The sequence below is a fragment of the Pelodiscus sinensis genome, chromosome 4 (assembly GCF_049634645.1).
Source record: "Pelodiscus sinensis isolate JC-2024 chromosome 4, ASM4963464v1, whole genome shotgun sequence".
NCBI lineage: Eukaryota > Metazoa > Chordata > Testudines > Trionychidae > Pelodiscus > Pelodiscus sinensis.
The window spans coordinates 34,787,170-34,795,085 of NC_134714.1; the positions used below are offsets into that span (position 1 = coordinate 34,787,170).

The window sequence follows — 7,916 nt, forward strand, 5'->3', positions numbered from 1 at the left end:
GCTTCCAGCTGTAATACAAAATCTATGCAGTTATTTTTCTTCTAATGAGGTATCCACAGGAATGAGGCAAAATCACAATGTCTAAAAAATCCAGCAAAACCGAGTGCAGCCAAAGCCTGTCCATGAAAGTGCATGCCTTCTCCAGAGCTGGTAACGTAGGGACAGTGTTGTCTTCAAGTTGTCATTGTCAAGTCCAAGTCAAGTTTCAAGTCACTACAGTTCAAGTCTCAAGTTGAGTCTTGAGTCCCTAAAGTTACTTTTGAGTCAAGTCCCAAGTCGAGTCTCAAATCTTAATTTAAAAAATGTCAAGTCACTTTTGTACAAGCCATCAATATCGGCATTTTTGGACAATTTTTTCACCAAGTCAATTTAACAAAATTAACAAGTCTCAGGTCGAGTCTCAAGTCACAAACAATGAACCCGAGTCGAGTCTCAAGTTGAGTCACGTAGGCGACTTAAGTCAGACTCAAGTTCAAGTTGTGGGACTCGAGTCAACAACTCTGAATAGGGATACACACCAAAAAGGACATTTTCTTCTAATTCCCACGCCTGTTGTGTTTTTTTCAAGTCACACCAACTTGCAACCCTGCCAGTGGGGAAAGGGAAGCCTATAACAATATTAACCATTGCACAATGCACATTGCACAATGTCAAGATTGAAAAATATATATTTTCAGATGATCTTTGAAAAAAGAGACTCAGGGTATGTCTAGACTACATCGCTCTGTCGGCAGGTCCTGTAAACCTAATAAGGTATCTGTCGAAAAAGGCTTTCTTTCTCAACAGATCCCCCTCTAGACTGCCACTTTTTGCTGACAAAGTGCTGAGACGGCAAAACGCGGTGGCCATTTTTATGCAAATTAGGCACGGGATATTTAAATCCCTGCCTCATTTGCAGTGTCGACCTGCCTAATCTGCATCCCTCTGCTGACAGAGGGATGCAGTCTAGGCATACCCTCAGAGGCAAGGGTAGGTGGTTCTCTATGGTAGGAGAGAACACTCTTGCATCTACAGTGGTGAGACTGAGTGGAAGGTTAGAGAGGAAGCCAGTACTAAAGGAACTGGGAATGAAGGAGAGAATACACATTTTTAAAACTAAGAATCTAAAACATGGAGGTATGAGAGCAGAACAGATTCCTGGCTTATAACATCATTAATTTTAAATCATATTTGACTTCTCATACTCTAGAGTTTCTTCATGCAGTTCCTATGAGGATATGTCACGCTTAATGACTAATACTCGAGAACCTCAGAAAGACCCTTTTGCATTTCGAAGGACATGTTCACAGAGGATTTATAACCTATGTGGCAGAGGTTGCCCAAATGTAAATTCTTAAATACAGCTGCTCTAGCAAGGATACAGAAAACGGGCGAATAATAGAAAGAATAAAAGAGCCACCTGACCAAGTTTAATTAGGAACAATTCTGTTTCAAATACCATGTAGCCATGTTGGAGAAAACGACACTGAGAAGGGAAGGGAGAAGAATAGTGAGTTATGGAATAATGGACCGTTGACTTCTACAGAGGTTGTTAATGTGAAAGACTTGGGTAAAAGGGGTTTTTACCATAATGTCCCCCACTTTTACTAAAGAAATCAGTGCAGCTATGTGGCATCTTCTCGGGGACCACAGAGATGGTGGGTCAAAACTTGTTCCCAATGAGCCATCCCCAAAACTTGTCATACTCCTTCAAAATGCTCCATAAAACTCTTGTTTGCTGTGATGGTGGTTTGGTGATTATTTTCTTTCTGGTCTTGGAGTCTCTGGAACTCACAAAAAAATGTACATGGTTAGGCTACTTGTGTATTGTGACCAATTTGTTTCCCTGGACTCCCTTGTCTATCTATACCCATTAATTGACTGAAGGCCAGGTTCTGATGCTCTTATTCACACTAATTTCTTTAATCCCAGAAAAATGAGAGTCAAAGGGGCTACTCACAGAGCAGGTACTAGAATCTGACTCTAAATATTAGGAAAAAAATCCTAACTATGAAGTCAGTTAGCTTGCAGAGTACAGTTCCTCGTGGAAATGTGGAAGATGTCTTGCTGAGATATTTGAACCTGGACTAGACAAAGGGTTAAAGAATGTATTTAGAGTTGCAGGATTTTATTTGATTTTTTATATTTTCAACAAATATCAATATTTATTTTAAGTGATTTTTATTTATTGAAATTTTCTCGGCTATGGAAAATTATCAGGGATGCTGGAGGTGTCAGTCAAGTATTTAATGACTGTATATGTTGAGATTTGAAAAGTTAAAGCTTTATTCCCATTATAACACAAATTGTCAGCATCACATGAACATTTACAAAGTAAACATCCTTACATTAAACTCTGATTTGTTCTCAAGCAGCGGTTCTTTGTTTGCCTTCTGTAAATATTGATGATTGTTGATGAAAATATTTTTGTCTCAGTTTATATGGTTATGGTGAATTGAACATTTACTCATATTTACTAACAAAAATCAAATCGGTGTATCTCATTTTGTGAAAAGGAAGGGGCTTGTATTTTGATTCCCCTTCACTTTGCCTTGGTTACATTTAAAAATAGCATCAGAAGATGGCAGCAGAGATTGCTGACTTCCTCACATTTCCTTGCAGTATTTGTCCAGCAGGATACAAATGCTCAGTGAAAGAACACAGGGCAGAGTCTTTTGTAAAAACATATTGATTTCATTCCAGAAAGATAAATTCATGGACTCTAAGAGCTTATTCCTCAGTTCATTTTTTATGGAAGTGACGTAGGAGTTATGAAAGAAAGATTCTCCTGTAATAAAAATCACATTCACTATCACTTCCATATGTCTTCATGGCAACACTCACAGAAAGATAAGATAGTACTTGCAAAAGGCTGTGGATGCATTGCATCTGTACAGTCTCTGTTCCTTATCAATAAGTCATATGTGGGGACTGTTGCCAAGTTCTCTATAAGAACATAAGAGTAGAGAACCATACACGTACATTAGACTGAAAATGATTGAGATACTGAGGAACTTAATGGAGGGCTGCTGAGCAGCTGAAAAATAACTAATTTAAGCAAGTGATTAATGGGACAGGCAATGGTGCTAAAGAAAGATAAAATGGTACCTTCCCTACACTAGATCTAATAGTAAGTCATTGGACGGATGTGCATGTAGGCTAACTTAACCTTCTGTTGCACACAGAGTACTCAGCTCTGAGTTCAGTTACACAGAACCATGTCCCTGCATACCTGATAAAATGAGGGAGGAAGGATGCCTATGTCCTTTAGCTAACCTGTCAGGCTCTGTAGTGAGCTGGGACCCAGAGGCTACGTCTAGATGACGTGCCTTTTTCGACAGATGCTTTGTCAACAGTATCTTTCTGTCGAAAAAGAGCGTCTAGATTACATTATGCGGATCGAAAAATCAATCTGCTTTTTTGAAAAAGAGCGTCCAGACTGCCGGACGCTCTGTTGAAAAAAGAAGGCACCCGGAACTGCTTCTGGTAGGGCATGGGAGTAGCCTTTATTTCCAGGTGCTGCTGCATGCCCTTTGCAGAGACGCATGTTTAAAGGGATCCCCCTGGACAGCTGTTGCTCTGCTCCTGCTTCTGGCTTGCCTAGCTCCTAGAAGGAAAGCAAAGCTGCTGCAGTTCTTGCTCTGGTTGCCCTGCTTCCTCGAGCACCACAGCAGTTTATTTTCTGTTTTTTTTTCTGCTTTTCACTCTTTTTGGCCCTGGAGTCTGAGCTGCCCCGGGCAGGCAATGGCCCCACGCTGCCATACTGCAGCTTCTGCTGCATCTGCGTGATTCTGTCATGAAACTCCTGCCCCATATGGACCCGGACTGCACCGAGGAGACCCTCCTCTGGGATGCAGGAGTCCTGTCCTTGCCCCCAAACATTTTTGGGGACAGGCAGATTTGGAGGTATGGGACAAGTTCGGACTGGTGGAACTGGCTCATCATGCAGCTCTGGGACGATCACCACTGGCTCCGCAACTCCCAGATTCAGAAGGCCACATTCCTGGAGCTGTGTGCTTGACTCGCCTCTGCTCTGGAACACCAGGACACCCACTTGTGGCCCGCCATTCCCCTGCAGAAGCGGGTCGCAATCGCCCTGTGGAAGCTGGCCACCCCTGACAGCTACTGCTCCATGGGACACCAGTTTGGCATGGGGAGGTCTACCATTGGGGCCGGCTTGATGGAGGTAAGTCACTTTCGGGGGACAGGTCCTGCTGAGTGGGGAGGGAGTTGAGAAAGGGGGACTGCCAGGCAAGGGCAAGAGGGAATAGGGGATGGAGTGGCACTTGGAGGCCGCTCCTTGGCCACCACTGCACTGATGTGGGGGAGGGGGCATCCTGACAAGGTGAGGGGGAGTTGTGGGGAGGAGGGTTCTCCTCCCAAGCGCTTAGGTAACCTGTCTAACTCCCTGGTTTCTGTCTATTTGTCTCGTGCTGCAGGTGGTGAAGGCCATCAATGCGGAGCTGAAGAGGCTCGTCCATCTCAGGGACCTGGACAACATCATTGCTGGGTTTGCTGCCCTTGGCTTCCTGAACTGCAGAGAAGCCCTCGATGGGACACACATCGCAATCTGTGCACTGCCCCATCGAGCAGCCCAGTTTATAAACAGGAAGGGCTACTATTCCATGGTGCTGCAGGCCCTGGTCAACCACCGGGGACACTTAATGGACATTTGTGTTGGGTGGTTGGGGCGGGCACATGATGACCGCATATTCCGCAACTCCTACCTGTACCACAGGTTGCAGGCAGGAACATTTTTCCCACAGCGGTACCTTGCACTCAGGGACGTGCAGATGCTGATATGCATAGTGGCCGGCGTGGCTACCCCCTGATGCCATGGCTCGTGAAGCCCTACATCGGCCACCTGGATGCAAGCAAGGAGCTTTTCAACACACATCTTAGCCAGGCTCGCCTCCAGGTGGAATGCAGCTTCAGCCGTCTGAAAGGGAGGTTCCGTTGCCTCCTCACACTCCTGGAGATGGGTGAACGTAACATCCCGGAGGTGGTGGCCACATGTTGCACCCTCCATAACCTGATGGAGAGGAAAGGGGAGGCCTTCCTGCCGGGGTGGGGGACAGGTCCTGATGGCGAGGAGAGGCAATTTCAGCAGCTCCAGAGAGCTGCCATCCGCCAGGCTCACCAGGCTGGTGTTCAAATCCAAGAGGTCCTGAGGGAGAGATTCTCAGAAGGAGCCCACTGACTCTCCCCAGGGCCACCCCCATGGGGGGTTTGGCCTGGCCCACCCCTACCTTTCCCTTCCTAACCCTCACTCTCTTCCCATTAAGAAGACATAGACCCGGTTTCCTTTGTAAACAGTTTTTTTTTAATAGAAACATTAGCAATACAAAACAGGTGCGGACTGTGTATAAAACACCTTTCTCTTCTTACTGCTCAACTGTTTATACACAAAGTATATCTGTCAGTAAAAAAATAAAGATTTTGTTACATAACTGAAATGTCCTTTAACTGGCGTGGTAGGGGACTGAAAACTTGGAGAGGGGAGAGGGGCTCAAGTAGGCCGTTGCTTCCCTTCTTGCCACCTTCCTGCATCCTGGCATTGCCATGGCCTTGGGATCGGGTGGAGCGAGAGCCAGTCCTGGTCTGGGCAGGAGCAGGGGGCAGCTGTTGGGCCTGCGAGGGCTCGGGAGTAGGAGAGCCTGGGAGGGAAGAGGAGGCTGGAGGAACATAGGGGGCTTGGGGGAAGGGGGAATGAAGGGGCTGGAGGGAAGGGGGGGGCTGGAGGAGCCAGGGCTTGATGTGCAGGAGGAGCGGTGCCTGTGACAGGGGCAGGCAAGCTGAGGACCTCCCACACTGTGGCACAGATGGCAGTGCGCTGCTGGACCAGCTCATCCAGCAGCCCGGTGCGCCACTCGGCCTCTGTTTCTGTCCTCTGCTGGAGGGTCCTGTGTAGGTCCTGCAGGGATACTACATGCTCCCTCAGCACATCCATATAGACCTGCCAGTGCCTGCAGGTGCTACGGGTCTAGCATGGTGGTGGGGTGCTCCCTTGTTGGGTAGAGGGTCCGGCTGTGGAGGAAAAGAGGAGACAATCAATGTCTGTGTGCACCTCTGCTGTCCCCAAGGGCATGCTGTGGCTGTCAGGGACTCTCCTTTGGACAGGAGACTCAGGGGTGTTACATGTGACACTGTGTGTGAGTTGGGCAGCGGCCTGAAAGCCTCACAGAGGCCCCACAGTGTCAATGGGACTAGACGGCCCACCAAACTGCCAACCCGCCCGTGTGTGGTGACCCCTCAAAGCACTCACCTGATGATCCCTCCCCGATGTCCACAGATGCCTGAGTGGCCTCTGGGGTCTGGAGGACTGGCTCCTGGGAGAGGGTCCCTGCTGCCTCTTCACCCGCCCCTAAAACCAGCTCTGGGGGTGGGGAGTGATCGGGTTCTCACAGAACCCTTACTTTCACTTTGCGGAACCCCGGGGTTCTGTGGAGTACTATTTGGGAAACACTGATGTAGATGATCTTGCTTTTTTCTACAATGACTCTGCTTCACAGAGCTGTAAGTTAAGTGTTTGTGGAGCTGTTTTCCCAGGACAAAGAAAAGGGGGAGTAGAAGTGGTGGATGGATTATTCCCAAAAGACCCAAGTGAACTTCTTTTCAGAGAGGGTCTGAATCTTTACTAACCTGCATGTTCCCCTTCAATTCAGAGGTGCTACTGGCAAGAGTAAACACCACTAGCAGAAGTATGGACTGAAATTTTGCTTCCACGTTGCCATCTATAAAGTTCTTAAATCAAGAGGGAAATTCAACAGCTATGTACCAGCCCCTGGTGTATGTAGATTGTGTTTCTCAGCCATGAATTGTGACAGCAATTTTCTGTGCTTTCCCCTGAAGCACTTCTACCACCTCCAGTCCCAGTTTTAGCTGAAGTCAGCTAATCATATGGACAGTGTGGGGCTAAAGAAGCCTTTGAGCACTGGGTTAATATTATTAGTACAGCAGAATATTATTTCTCTTGGCTAATATTGCAATGTACCAGCATTTTACCCTGAGGTATAACTCATCTGTTGTAACCCAGCTATTTCCTAATAGCGCAGGAGTAGATCAAAATGTTCATGGCCAATGTATGAATCTGAGAGCAGTTGCTTGCAATAGAAACATCAGCTCTCGCTCATATATGATTTGTGATTGTTTTTTTTTCATTTTGGGGGATGACATGTTGCTTCTTCTTAACTTTAATTTTTTCAGGGAATTTTCCCGGCAGCCAGTCAAATGAATGTTTTGGAGGATTTATGTGTATGTGTATGTGTATGTGTATGTGTGTGGCCTGCAGGTTTGGAGATTGGTGTCCTCTTCCCATATCTGCCACAAACTTGGGCAGTTCACTCAAGCACTGTGATTCCAGTTCCCCATCTGTAAAATAAGAATCAGAATATTTCCCTAGCTTGATGTGAGACTAAATTAACAATGGTTTGTGAAGCAAATTGAGGACCAGAGCTGAAAAGTGCTATCTGCATACATACCCAGACATCTCTTGTTCTGAGTGCTGAAATATTAGCAAAGCTGCAAAATCTGAGAAGGGGCAATAGCCAGCTATACCACAGGATACTGCCATTTTGTAATCCATTGGCCAAATTCACAAGCTAGGTTATCATCCCTTTCTGTCGCACTGGAGGTGCAAAAAGGCTATAACCAAACTGAAAATATCTAGCAGCCAATTCTCCTTTTGCAGGTGAATTCATTGCTGGAGCATCTTCACTGCAGCCTGATTTTGTACATCCATCTTTTATGCCAAGGTATTGGCATGTAGAGGTCATAGAGGGGCCATTGTGATGGTCCAGGTATGCAAGTTGTCCAACATGAAGCTGGTTGCAGGATGAGGAAATAATCTAGTTCAATATGTCACCGGGTTTTATCTCAGCAATGCTAGTTCATAGTAATACATGTGTGAATCTTATATTAGTAAAAAACTTTTGCAA

General features: G+C 46.2%; 1 long non-coding RNA gene across 1 annotated transcript; it reads right to left on the reverse strand.

The window, feature by feature from the left end:
- Positions 1 to 4,973: 4,973 nt before the first annotated feature.
- Positions 4,974 to 7,708, reverse strand: LOC142828962 (uncharacterized). Its single transcript, XR_012903151.1, has 3 exons — positions 7,461 to 7,708; positions 6,622 to 7,350; positions 4,974 to 6,006 (listed from the first exon to the last, which is right to left on the reverse strand). It is a non-coding gene; the product is annotated as an uncharacterized LOC142828962 (long non-coding RNA).
- Between the last annotated feature and the right edge of the window lie 208 nt (positions 7,709 to 7,916).